The following is a 15,295-nucleotide window of genomic DNA, read 5'->3' as shown; positions in this document are numbered from 1 at the left end:
CACTTTCCCAAGGTTGTAGACAATAGCTGGAATTTGGATAATAATTTAAATTTGTCTGACTCCAAAGTTGAGCTTCTTTTTACTGCACTATCTTACCTCCTTAACTAATAAAATCTAGCCAAGAAACCTGTATTAGATGAATGTAAGTATCTGTCTATAGGTATATTAAATCTCAGCTTTTTGAAATAGGATTCTCTCTTGATGCAGAACATGGTTTCAGATTACAATCCAACTTTTGCTTAAAAGTTCCAATGTGCTCCTGGCCAGTGTGCACAATGGTTAGAGCATCTGCCTGTGCACCTAAGGGTCTCAGGTTCAATTCCCAGTCAAGGACACGTACCTGGGTTGCAAGTTCGATCCCTGGACCTGATCCAGGCTCGTGTGGGGGGCAACCTATCGATGTATCTCTCACATCGATGTTTCCCTCTCCTCTCCTCTCCTCTCCTCTGCCTCTCCCTCCCCCCCTCCCTCCCTTCTACTCCCTCTTAAAAACAAAATTTTTTTCCTGGGGAAAAAAATCCTCAGGGAAGCATTTACAAAAACAAAGTTCCGATGTGGATGACCCAGAAATGAACGCCATGGAGCCCAGAGGAGCTCTCCTCCCATCCCCTGCCAGCCCTTTACATTAAGGCATGAGGCCAGCACACTGTGGCATGAAGGAAACGCCCACTCGGGTGGGGCATGTGCATTTGGTATTCATTTCAGTGGACATGACTGATCATACTGTGCCATTTACACTTGGATATCTCTTGAGTTCAGCCATATTCAGCTTCTAGTCAGATGACCAGGGGGCATCTGTGTCCCTAAAACAAAGTTGTATCCTCTGTTCAAGCTGATTGCTGTCCAGCCTGTGACCTTGGCCCCATCACTCCATATTCCAACCCAGTTCTTTCTAATATTTATGTATCAAGAGCCAGACATTCTCTCTGACAGAAATAGGCTGTTCTCAGCTTAGTTGCTCTGGGGAGAGTCAGTGGTGTGATCATTGATGGCTTATACAAAAACATGCACACAAATGCCTCTCACTTTACATACACTTGTGAAATGACACTATTTTTACCTGTAAATGAAATTATGCACATATAAGTATTTATTGGAAAGATTATCATTATTTCTAGGGGATCCTGATATATATGGCTGGGGAGACAGCTTTAAAGTACAAGAGGGAAATGAAGAAAATACACTCTACCCACCAAAATCCACCTGTTTTTAAACTTTCACCACACAAGCCCCTCATATGCTTCCAGAAACATTAGCAACAACATCATTACCACTAATCACAGGGAAGATGTTGGTAAATTAATACTCACTGCTTAATTTTATATAACCCAAAGCTTGAGCCAGACCTTACCAAAAGTGTTGTTTTCCAACTTTAGTACAATTTTTGTCTGAAATATCTTGACTGGGATTTTTTGCTTTTGTTCGAACATCAAATATTCTACCACCGCTCCTTTTTTGTGCTGTATTGGCTTTTGACTATTTTCTTTTTTAACTTTCAACATTTTGTAAGTCCCAATAAAATGGAAGAAAAATGTGTTCATCCATCTTTGTTCTTCTTTAATAGAGATTTGTTTCAATCATGTTGTTATCTGCACTTGAGAATAGCAAGCTCATAGAAACTTAGTTTAAAGCTCAAAAATGTGCAGACAGCAAGCATAAAGGTAAGCTTAGGCATCCAGTCGCATTGGCACAAAGCCTCTAAAACTCTTATAAAAATGAATGTCTAAAACAGTAATTATTTTTTAAATTTATCTTTATTGTTGAAAGTATTACATATGTCCCCCTTTTTCCACCCCATTGACCCCCTGCTCCCCTCTTTTGCCCCCTCTCCAGGCCTTCATCTCACCATCGTCTGTGTCCATGTGCTATGCATGTATACAGATAAGTTCTTTGGTTAATCTCTCTAAAGCATTATTAACATCCATCTCCTACCTACAAGAAAGCAATCAAAATGACTTCACCTCGGCTTACTGTGGTCCTCATCCACATTAACCAGATAAAGAAGCAAAGGACCCCATTTTCTCACCTACATTTGTGCTAATTAGTCCAGAAATACAGAAGACTCTGGAATTTCCCACCTCTGAGGTGAAAACTTGTTTTCCCCCAAAAAATATGTAACTGCTGATACATTCTTACCCTTGATTCACTTTTACTCCTTGTCCTTTTATTTGCTACAAGCTCTTGGAGGAAAATGTTGTGCTTAAGATAAACAGTGTGCTCTGCGGACCACAGTTGATGGGAACTGGTATAGAAATCAGAGCTTTTTAAACTTTCCTAATTTAGTAGTCGGGAATCCCCAGCGATGGGTTAGGTAGTAAGAAGATCAAATGGTTGGAAACACAGAAGTGGGTCTGCTTGGTTTCTGAAGCCAAGAACACTTCCAAAGCAGGCTTTAGTAGGTAGGGCGGAGAGGCAGCTGCTGCTCAGCTGAGGGCACTGCTGGTTGCTACATGTTTTTATTATCTTAAAATCCTCACACCTGCCAGAAACACCTCCTTTTGGAACAAGTTCAGCTCTTTCTTGGCCCTCTCCCTTCTGGAAGCAAACACAGAAATGGGGAAGTAGTCAAAGTGTAGGCAAGGGAATCTGCACATGTTCAAAACCATGGAAGGAGCCATCGCCCTTTCAATGTAGCTTTCCCAGAACTCTCCCCGGTCATCCCAGTTGCCATTTGGACCTTCTTCAAGGCAGCATGAATGCCTTTAGTACAGCACATTGTACTCCCAAAAAAGCTTGACAGGATGAGAGCATCCCCTTCAGGATAATGATATCTATATACCTAGATATGTCACCATATATGTCATCTATGTGTCAGATATCACACATGAAGACACATATACATACGCAAAGATTATACACCTGTACACATATATTATTTTAGTTTAGAACAACATGAGTTTATTGTAAACTTTTAGAAAAATACAGGAAAGTATGATTCCATAAAATTATAATGAACTTTCCTGGGAGGACTTCCCATCTATTACTATCATTATAGTATCATTATTATCATCAATATCATTAACAGCATCCCTGGAGCATGAAGTATGGCATCCACACTTTCCAAGTCACCTCATGAGTCATCAGGACGTGCTGCTGAAAATCATTACACTTTGATCTGAATCAACTCATCCAATTCTCAGGGCCGAAAATACACATATTGGCTTAGCGACGTATATCCCCAGTCCCTATGGAGCCAACCACGTACTTTTTCCCCACAACAATTGGCAAAGAAAACGCATGGTAGGAGAGCCTGCACTCAGCTCTTGAATTGGGGCTGGAGACTCTCCAAGCTGCCCTGCTGGAGGGGACCTAGGAGACTGTGCCAAGGGAGTGCGTGAAGAGAAGCCTCCAAACCTCCTGGCAGCAAGGTCTTGGTACCCTCAAGGGCCCTCTTTCCACAGCACAGTCTGCTTATTTTCTGTAATGCTCCTGTCAGGGCATGAAGCCGCTCTGTGGTACATCTGTCATGACGCCAGCCTCTCTGTGACTACAGTGCTGTTCCATGTCATGGAGCTAGTATGGGGCAGAGGAGCCACTTAACCCCATCTTACTGGAAATAGAAGAACTGTTTATTTGTTTAAAAATCTAGAATATCAACAGATCTTTCACTGTTGGTCTTATGCACAAGGAAATAAATTCATGTGTGTGCTGCGTAACCATAACCAAAGCCAGTTTTAGAGTTATTGACACTAAGATGATAATTATAACCATTTATGGTACTGATTTGTATAACCCTGCCTCCTCCCCATCCCAGATGATTGAACTTTAAGAAAATGAAAGAGGGTCCAGAAGTATGGAAAGTGGGTCTTTCTTCACTCCAGACCTGAGCAAGTGTCATTTTCCTTTTGAGAGTCTCACTTCTTTACTAAAGTCACAATACTGGCCTCCAGTTGCACAGGAGACAGTGACAAAGGTCATTCACATCTGGATCTCCCACTTGGTGCTCCCTTCTCTCATCCTGAAAGTGCTCCATGAGCATCTAAGTTCTCATTAAGAAATGAGAAGAGAAGTGCTATCCTCACATGCTGACCTGTTTGAGAGTAGAGAACATGTTATGATACTTTATAAGCTTTCAAGAGATTTTACTTTATTATATTGTGGGAAGCTAACCCTGAAAGACAGTGAGCAAAAGTGAATTCTCGAGCTTGGGTTTCCTTTCCTTCCAAGTTTTGAAGTTTTGTCCCAGCAGAATGACAGATCATCTTTTCTGAGGCTGTTTGTGAAGATTAGTGGTGTAACGTAAGCAAAACTCAAATAGTCCTCTAACACTGCAGGGGATGTGGGAGAGGCAGACTTATTGTGGAAGACGGCAAAAGAGAATCATTTCCCGATATTGTGCCCCCTTCCCACTTCTCTCCATTAAATGACAAATAGCTCAATGCTATTGGCTCCCGCTTCCAGTTAATTTTGCATGCAAATCTCTAGAGAAACAGCAGCTTTTTTTTTTTTTTTTTTTTTATAGGACACACAATGTGTTCTCTAATATGAGAACCCAACAGCAGCAAAACAGTGCTCTTCTCATGAGAATCTCGGTGGCGGAATTCACTTCCACTATGGGCCAATCCACTGCTTAGTGGAAGTGTTTTCCCTCCACCTCCCCATCCGTGCAGGCTGCCATGGACAGTGAGCATCCGGTTCATCAAATGTACACGTAGAGGTAGAGCAGTTCCTTTTTCAAGCTCAAGTGACCCTCAAAGCTCATTTGCAAGAATTATTCCAGAGGCACTTGGTGCCTGTATTACTATTGTTATTTGCGTCTCGCTTCCATGGCTGGGGAACTGATGTCCTCTATACCCCAAGGAGCTGACCCTTGTGATCGCTGTCCCAAGCAGTTTTTCAAAAAGAGGACAGAATTCTATGCAGAAGAAAATGTAAAAGTAAATATGGCATTATAACTTTCAAAAGTGCACATTTGCTATAAAAGGGACATACATTATTCATGACATTATAATAAAAACCAGATTAGAGCCATCCCATATGAAAGGTTAAAGCTATGATTTTTATGAGAGCTAGAACAACTCTAGATGGCAAGAAGCTTTGCTCCTTACACTGCCTGTTCTATGGAGGTTTTCACCTTTTGATTGCACTGATTCAAATTTATTTCTGTCTTAGGCTCCTGAGTGACTCGTGTGAAATGAGTTGTTGGCTCTGGTCCAGTCTCATTATTAGATGACCATGACTCATGATCCATGTGGGTGGGAGCGCAGCGAGGTTAGCCATCGCGTGGCCAACCTGGAGTACGCTTACTCCCTGAGCTGTTCTGCAGCACAGGGCCCTGCTCCCTGCACTGCTCCACAAGCCATCCTTTGTGTATTTGGTTAGAGATGGTTGGTAGGGTTGTGGGGGCGCTGGACTAAATAGACACATATTTTCACTGTGATTTTCAGAGGCAGTTAGACCATGGGGAGAGGGCAGATGGGCCAACAAAGGCTGCTGTCCTGTCCTGAATAAATGAGCATACAACCTCCTTAAGACCTAGGGTTTAGTACTGAGGGAATTGAGGGAAAGAAGAAGGGAGAATAAAGTGAGAAAGTATGGAGACTGAACTCCACATACTACAGTTCATTTTCCTTTGCTTCTCAGTGTTTCCAATACAGAAAGGCAAATATTTGGCTGATTTTCCCACTTTCTCCCCACTCCAGTCTAACATCTGGTACTGTATCTGTGTGTCTGTGTATGCACTTGTGTTTGAACGCTGTTATATTAACACCCATTAAAACTACAGGAACAAAAGGGCTTTAACCAAGACCAAAGATTCAGAGACATAGTTAATGCTTTAGAATTATGTATAATATCATTGAAACCACATAAATAAACATGTTGCTGTGAATTTGAACTATACAGAGGATGTAGATGATCTTATATGTTGTGAGAAGTCATGGAAATAAACACTTTGAAAAGTGATTTGACCTTAGGTATCAAAAGCTATCAAAGTAAAAAGTGTGTATATTTTAACCTGGTCATCTCACTTGTGGGACTCTGGCCCAAGGATATGGGATAAAAGAAAGAAAAAGCCATAAGCACAGGAATGTTCATGTGTAACACTGAAACACTGGAAACCATCTAAGTGCCAACTATAGAAGAATAATATAAGGAATTATGGTGCCGCCTTCAAAAATAATTGTGTGCAGCCTGTTAAAATGATGGTTGTGAAGACTATGTAACAATACTAAAAATGCATAATGTAAAATACTGAGGAAAATCGCAAAATGGTATAGTTGCAATTGTATAAAAATGTAAATGTACATAAGCAGAGACAAAAATGGTAATGAGTGACAATAAAGTAGTTATGTAAAAGATATGATGGTAGGCGATTTTTTATGGCTTATGGCTTCCAGTATATATTTTAACAATAATAAGGAGGAAAGTGTGAGTTTATGCTTATTGTCAGGAAAATGGCAAAATAAAATTCCAGGGCAAGGCATGAGGAAGCACGTGTATGTGTTTGAGCACATGCACATATTTCATGTTTCTCAAGAGGCAATGGCATTTTTTTTTAATTCCAACATTATGGTTGTTTGAAAAAATTAAGATTTTGAGTATGAGAACTGACAGCAAGACATTTCATGAGCACTAAATTCAAGCGAAATTACAGGGAGATAAGTTTGATTTTATTTCACAGTGGCAACCTGTTTCCATTTTATGCCCTTAGTCATAGAATTAATCTTTCAAAAGTTGCAGGTGAAATTACTTAAAAATTTGTCACACTTCAAATGGCAGTTTTGGAGTTTTAAAGAACATAAATATTTTTACTTTCTCACATAATTGCCTCTAACTACTAGGTAACTTAACTATATGGCTGTAAAACTGTTTTTCTAAGGTGACAATATCCCAGTGGGATTGCATAAAATACCTTTTGCCCACACCCACGCCTGTCACCCTTCTCCTTTTAGCTGGCACATTACATAGCCTTGCTAGTAGTTCACATTTCCTCCCGAAAAGAGATGTTTTAAAGCTGCTGATGTATTGTACCATCAAATATTAAATTTAAAAGAGAGAACACCAGCGGGTAAAATGACTAAATCATGATAAGAAATGAAGCTGAAGTTGTAGGGTGCAAACCCAGGCTTCATTCAGGTGTGTTTGAGGATAATGTATATTTTTCTATACTATTCCCATCTTAAGAAGAGCATTTATTATGTTTGATAAGAAGGCAAAAAAAATGGTAAAAAGTTTATAAACAACTAAATTGTATCTGAGGGGCTTTCCCAAACTCTGTTCTAAAAAGTGCATTAAATATAAAGATATATTTATTATTAAAGAACTAGAGGCCTGGTGCACGGGATCGTACACTGGTGTGGGGAGGGGCGTGCAGGGATCGGCCTGCTGTGGGAGCATGACTGCTCCCTGGTCCAGTGTCTTCCCTGGAGCTGGAGCACTCACCTCTCCAGGGGACTCAGTTGGGGCCAGGCTTAGGGACAATAGCACTGAGAGGCGGCTGAGTAGGCCTCAGTCCTGCAGCAGCCATGAACCCGCCTCCCAGCCTCCGGGGTCAGCTCTGCAAGCAAGGCGGTGGCACTGCGAGGCCTGTAGGTGGCAGAGGAGGCAGCAGGGAGCAAGGAGGAGGAGCCTGGGGCAAGGAGGCAATGATTGCAGCTGGGGTTCCTGCCCATGGGCCCAGGGTTTGCAGCTGCTCATCCTGGTCAGCCGAGTAGTGCTCCCACTGTGGGAGTGCACTGACCACCAGGGGGCAGCTCCTGCATTGAGTGTCTTTCCCCTGGTGGTCAGTGTGCATCATAGCAACGGGTCTACTGGTCATTCTGGTAGTTCCATTGTTCTGGTCCTTCCGTCTTAGGTTGCTGGGCTTTTATTATATAGGATTACTTGCCTGCTCAGGTCACATAGCTGTTGGTAGTGGAGGTAGGATTTGAACTCAGATATTCCAACTCACAATTCCATATTTATAATCATTATTCTCTCCAGCTTCCCTCCTTAGCCATGAGAAAAGAGGCAGAAAACTACAAATATTTAGTCTGGCAAAATCAGGAGCGAGAGGTGAATGCAAGTTATGTAAGGGAATGAGGATGCTCAATGCATGTAGTGCTATAGAACAAAGGGTTAGCTCTTTGGAAAAGAAACGTTCTTTTGGAAGAAATGGGATGTAGCATGGAAGAAAACAAACTTTGTTGCGGTATAGTTCTGCCGAGGGTTGTTCATGACCCTACTTCGGAAATATGTTGATGATTTCATCATTCAATGTTCTCTTAATGCCCAGGAAAGCAGCTTTATGTTTTCACTCTTCTGTCATCCTGCTGCTCATTTTTAGCAAGACATGAGGCTGCCAAGGCAAACCCAAAGTCACACGCAGATAATGAGTGGTGTCATTACAGGAAGGGCGTACAGACCCTGAGGTAACTGCTGTAGGTAACATCTTTGATAGTCTCAGGTGAAGATTTTGTTTTGGTTGTGCAGCTTCTGTGTATTTTCTCTAAGAAGCACTCAGTGGGGAAGTGCTGAAGCAAGGAGGTCTGTATTCTCAAGGGGATTATAGTGATTTTAGGATGAAACCATGCTCAGCAGGTCTCAATCCAGGATAAATGATTCATAATTATACATGAAGACAAGATGTGAGCTGCACATTATTTTGCTCTGATTGAAAATAGCTTTACATCTTCATAAGAAGGCAGTGTTTTCTGGACCAGAGTTGAGGCTTCGAAGGGATTTAAGGATGAAATCCCTAATGAATGGTCAGAGAATGGGTACATCAACCTTTTACTTCCAACAGGGGACCTGACTCAGGCCACTTCCCAAGGAGTACACTGCACTACTTTGAATGCATAGGGTGCTGGTTTCAGTAGTCTAAGAGGTAGGTAACTTTTGTTTACAGGACACAGATTTACCCCTTTCAAGGTGTCCTAATGCTGCTCACCCCAAACCACCTCAATGATAGCCTCTTCTACCTCACAATCACATTTCTTCTCATAACTCCTCTCTGTCCTTCACCTCTCAACTCCCAAACCCTAAAGAACCTGTTCTTTCAAGGCAAACTGATAAATTAATTCAATCAACACATTAATGGCACATAATATCTTAAACCATCACTCCTTACATGCAATACATTTGAGTTTAAATAACTTTCATTGTTTTAACCTGAAATAGTGAAGTGTGTAATATTAGGTAAGTAATTAGTCAGTCCTGAAAAGGGTAAAATATGAGACCCTTTGGCTAATGGAGGATGGGGACAAGATGGGGATATGTTTTAGTCTGAAGTGTCCTAAAAATTTATTGATCATCAGGGAGGCTTGTTAACTGGTTTCTGGGCTCAGCCCCAGAGTTTCTGATTCAGAAAGTCTGAGGGGTTAGAGTACTTGCATTCCTAAAAAGTCTCCAAAAGTGTTACTCAGGGATCACACTTTGAAAGCCACTAGTTTAGACCTTGCAGTACTTTTGATCATGATAAAATCACATGATGTAATAGGAGATGATGCAATTTGGATTAAGTTCTGTTAAGGGAGGCAACACATAGATGCTTCTGTGGTTGTCAGTATAACTTAGAAATGATCTCCAGGCCCATGCCTGTCAGGCTTTCAAGCCCACAGACAACAGAAAGGCTCCAGTGGAGGAGCTGGTAGGAAGCCCTGGGCCCCCGGCATCCATGTGTTGAGATGACCCTCATCAGCTCTTCCCTCCATTAACACGGTTGGTTGGGGATTGATTGTACTTTGTGACAGCAAAAATAAATACCTTGCTAGAAGCCAGAATTCCAGCAGAAATAGAAATGCCACATTTATGCTTCCTGATGTTGTTGGCACACACATTACGTTTTATTTTTAATTGGTATTCACTGTTATACTTTTAAAAATTATGAATTGCACAAACAACACCAAACCAGTTTAAATGGAAATCAAATGAAAGGGGGAAAAATCATCCTACAGTGTCACCACACCAACAGATTATGGCTTCCATCTTTGCACTCTCTTCCAATAATATTTCATATGCATTTGATTTTCCCTCACTGTACTCATAGCATGGGTGTGATTTTATTCTCTGCTTGTTCCACTTAACATTAAAACTGTGTGTAATAAATAGACAAAGATTATCATATAAAATAGACCAAGAAATGAATTTTTGTGAGAATGCTTCCTTACAAAAAATAGCAAATTTGTATGTATTGCCGACCTGTGAGGTGTGAGGCATTGTGCCTGGCATTGGGCATATATCAATAGAAAAAGGTTTCTTGGCTTCCTTCATGTTTTTGTATATAGGCCACATTATAGGAGTGTTCTCCCTGGATGAGTCCCCAGAGGTATTTTGGGCCTATAGAGCTCAATGAGAAACATTATTCCACGTTCCTTTTCCCTGATTGCTTTTCCCACTGTTGAGCCCCTTCCCCAAAAGGGGAGCCCTTGGTGTGTACATTCCCCTCCCCCCTGAGACTGGGATAACAGTGACTGGGAGTGATACCTTTGGGGTGGCCAAAGTCAAAATCAGGGATGAAAATGTGAAACCAATATGTCAGAACAAAGGCAATTGGATTTTCAAAACCTGTCTTTACACCTCCTTACTGGCTCTGTGACCCTGAGCATGTCAGTTAATCTCTTTCAGTCTTATGTATGTGATCTCTAAACAACCCCTAACTTAAAAGACTTGTCATGATTAAAGAAGACAGTGTAAGGTATCTAGCAGAGAGCTTGACATGTAGTACATTCTCAATGAGTGAAAACAGTTATCTATAGTTATAGTCCTGTAGTATACAATAAAAGGAGTCAGGATGAATACCAGAGGAGGGGAGAGGCTAGGAAAAATCTACAGTAGCTTATTGGAAGATGTAAATGGGGATTGTTTTAAAAGGGCAGGAGGGAAGTCTCTATCTGAGGGGGTTAGGGGAGTGCCTGTCATTTTCTGTTAGCACTCTTTCCCAAAGTACCTTCACCCCATTAACATGAAAGCATAGATTTGACAGTTGTCTACCTACCTTAATTTGTAGAACATATAATTATGATTTTACTATTTCTTTTATTTGGGACTGGCATGCTCTTAAACATCAGCAGCCTTCCAAACACAATGTTCTTCTGTTAAGTCTGAATCAGACATGTAGATAAGCTTTTTGCTTGAAGACAATGACTGGGTGCTGCCTTCATTAAGTACAGCCAGACTATGGGCCTGCATTAGCTCACTAATGCTCAGCCACCTGCCAACTACAGTGAAATCAGCCTGAATTTCAATCTTTATAATAGATGAACCAAAACTTACTGTTGCCCTCATCAAGCAGAACTGATATTGTCATTAAAGTTGAGTAGCTGTTACTTTCACAGAGAGTAAGGTCTATTTGCTCTCGGTTTTGATTAGGGAAGTCACATCAGGTTTACATTTTCTTGTTAGTTTTGAATTTACTTCCTTGTTAAGGGCCAGTCAATACATTGGGGTCTATTAACATCTTACCATCAAAGGAAAAGCCTTGGCTGTTAGACCTGCTAACTCTGCTATTAGAGTGGGCCCATTAATTTGTTACCCTACAGTGAGTGCAAGGTCAGCTGTACTGTTGGTGGTGAAAGAATTTGAATATAAATTCGTTGACATAAAGAGAAGCACTAAATGAAACTTGGAATTCTGAGGAAAGCCAATAGTTAATTGGAACATGTGTGAAACCACAGTTTCACTCTGCATCTCTGAGGGAAGAATGGGCAAAAGCATTGGAGGCAATCTCATCAGCCAGCCAGAGCCCGCTGCTACTAACTCACGGGATCAAGTTACTTCACCTCACCAGACCTCCGTGGCCCCATCCGAAAAGGAACAACTATTCTAGATCATCTACAAGTTTTTTTTCAAGCATTAACCTCCTCTGACTTTACAGGACACACTCTCTATATTCAACCAATGTATTCTAAAAACATTATAATTCGTAAATCCAAGACTGAGCCTCATTCATTCATTCATTTAGTATTCAAGTATCAAGTCAATGCATAGCAACATATTCTACCAAAGAGGTTACAGAAGTAAATCCTTGCCTGAAGTTGGTGTTCATATCTAACAGAAAAAGACAGGCACATAAAAACTAGGATGCAAGACAGAAAGTGGTACACACCACAGGCAGAGGATGGGGCACACTACAGGTTCAGGAAAGAGGGAATCAGGAAGGGCTTTGTGAAGGAAGTATTTTCTCTAGACTTTGAAAAGTAGGGTGATTAAGCCCGCCGAGACTTGCACAGTGTGAAAAGGAGTGTAAAACATCTTTTCATGATTCCAACTTTTCTAAAAGTATAGGAAAAGATCACCAATCAGGCAACCATTCACCTGATTATATTCAATTCAACCTACTAAATCTAAATGGTGCACTAGTAATAGCTAGGATTTCAGTAAAATCTATGAGACATGCAAAATAATAATAGCTTTGCTTCTGCCTTCAATAAATGTGATCTCCCTGGGGAGATAAGAAAGAATGGTGCATAAAAGGAGTAGTTAGGAGAAGAACATATGATAGAATCTGTGTAATTTCCAAAAATAATGGCAAAAATAAAAGTCAAAGCATTCAAAGAAGGGGGAAATTGGAGTGAGTTGAAGTAATTAGCAACGATTTTATAAAGGAGAAAGATATTGAGAGGAGACTTAGAGCAGCCACTGGTTTTAAAAGAGGGAGGTAATACATTCCAGAGAGTGTTAATAGATAAGAGAACTCTTGGGTGCTTGAATAAGCTTGTTATTTTCTGGAGATAGAGCAAGAGATTGGAAATGAAGGTCCTATCCTTTTTGTTTGGCCCAGTCATCTCCAGAATTGGAGTCCAAGCTGCTAGGACCAAAGGCATCTGGGAAAACATCACTATAAGGATACAGCAAAGAGTCAATGCACAATCCTGAGGAAATCAAAGATAAAACTGTCAAACAAACAGGCAAACAGACTCCTGAAATAAGAGGTTCTCTTCAAGCATGACAGAATGGGAAGGTAAACAAACCTCTCCTGAAAACCAATTATAAGACTAGGCAGAAACAACCACTTTGTGCCATTGAAATCAACCAAAGGCATATAACAAGTTAAAAAGCATTTGTTCTTGAAAAATACTTAACTTCAGCTAAGAACAGTGTAACTCTGTGGTGTTCTTACCAATGGCTTCTCCCACCTTTCTCTCAAATCTATTAGCTTATGAAAACCGGGAGCCTGGCTACCCATGCAGGAGACTGTTCACCTGTATTGGATCATTGACAATTAAAGGCATCAGCTTAGTAGCAAACTATTAGGGAGATCCAATGGCTTGAGGTCGCTGTCCTGTTTGGGGAGAAAGGACTGGACTATCAAAATAACCTAGAGATTTAACCCAAAGTTTTTGGGTGATAAACAGGCATGGGGGACTGATGAGCATTTCTCATATCCTGAATTGACTGGACTCTGTGCAGATGTACAGGAAAGACTGGGACAGGCTAGAGCCATCCAGACATTCCTGGTTGAGGGAGCATGCACACATTCATGAAGGAAATGGAAGAGTCCCTGGAAGGAAGTTTAGTCAGGACAAATTTGAGAATGGCCTAAAATTTGAATGCATTCCTTAGTCTACACTCAGATCCATTATCAGAGAGTGGAAAATCTTATGGTCTCCAGGTGTTTGAGCCTAACTTCTGATCAATCTTTGCCTAAACACTAATTTATGCAGACACCTAAGAAGTTGGCTTAAACATAAAAACAAAACTAATGAAAACAAAGTAGGGGCATCAGTAGGTGTAATTTACAAGGAAATGGAGTCACAGATTTAATTCATGTAATTTACTAAATAAACAAATAAGTGAAATAACAGTAGAAATATGCCTGAGTGGAGAAAAATCAGAATCCAGATTTACAACAACCTATTATTTAAAATGTACTCAAAACTTTTCAAAACATGTAAAGAAGCAAGGAAGTCTGATCAAGAGCTAGTAGGGGGAAACAGCAGACAATAAATACTGTCCCTGATTATCCCCAGATGTGGGATTTAACAAAGACTTCAAAACAGATTTTATTAATAAGTTCAATTAGGTAAAGAAATCTGTGTTTAAACAACAATAGAAAAAGCATGTTGATAGTGACTTAACTAGGCAATCTCAATAAAAATGTAGAAATTATAAAAAGGGACTAAAGGGATCTCTATAGTTGAAAATCATAACTGAAATAAAGACATTTCACTAGAGACCTCAAGAGCATATTTGAGATGGAAGGAGAAAAATAAAAGTGTGAACTTGGAGTAAATCAATAGAGATTACCCAGTTTGAAGGACAAAGGGAAAGGATTGAAGAAAAATGAACAAGGCCTCAGAGAGCAGTGGAACAACATAAAACAGACATCATACATGTAATGGGTGTTCTAGAGGAGAAAAGAGCATAAAAAAATTAAATCCTGTCTTCCAAAAAGATGATGGAGTTCTAACTCCAGGACCTGTGAATGTGACTTTTATTGGAACAAGGGAATTTGAACATGATCAAGTTTAAGATGAGGTCATTAGGATGTGCCCTAGTACAATATGACTGGTACCTTTATAAAAAAGGGGAAATTTGGACATAGACAAAGTCAGGCATAGAAGGGAGACAATGTGATGACACAAGAAAGGCAGGAGTACCAGAAGCTACCAGAATCTAGGAGAGAGGTTTGGAACCACTTCTCCTTCACATCCCTAAGGAGGAACCAACCCTACCAACACCTTGATTTCTGAGTTCTAGTCTCCATAACTAACACAATAAATTTCTTTTGTTTAAGCCACCCAGTTTGTAGCATGTTACAGCAGCCAAGGAAATGAATACATAGCAGGAAAAAAAAATACACACACACACACACACACACACACTAATGCAGTGATGGCGAACCTTTTGAGCTCGGCGTGTCAGCATTTTGAAAAACCCTAACTTAACTCTGGTGCCATGTCACATATAGAAATTTTTGATATTTGCAACCATAGTAAAACAAAGATGTATATTTTTTATATTTATTTTATATATTTAAATTCCATTTAACAAATAAATATCAACCAAAAAGATGAGTTCGCATGTCACCACTGAAACGCGTGTCATAGGTTCGCCATCACTGCACTAGTGGCCCAGTGCACGAATTTGTGCACATTGAAAGGAAATTAATTAGAAGAAATATTTTAATATCACTATTCACCCTTTCTCTCTAATAGAAGTGTCAAACCAAATTCAAGATCGACAATAACAGATCAAAACAAACATGTGCAATTGGTGCCAGGGAGAGCTTTATATGTATTGCACATGGACAAGTCAACTTAGCCTTCTATAATATAGAATAAACTTACTTAATTAGACCTGCTTTCTGATTTAGCTAAACTTTTTCCAGCCCAGTGAAGCACCCCAACTTCTCTTTCAGGTAATTGTCAGCAAC

The sequence above is a fragment of the Myotis nattereri genome, assembly GCF_964212035.1.
Source record: "Myotis nattereri genome assembly, chromosome: 1".
Taxonomy (NCBI): Eukaryota; Metazoa; Chordata; class Mammalia; order Chiroptera; family Vespertilionidae; genus Myotis; species Myotis nattereri.
Note: the sequence above shows the minus strand (reverse complement) of the source record.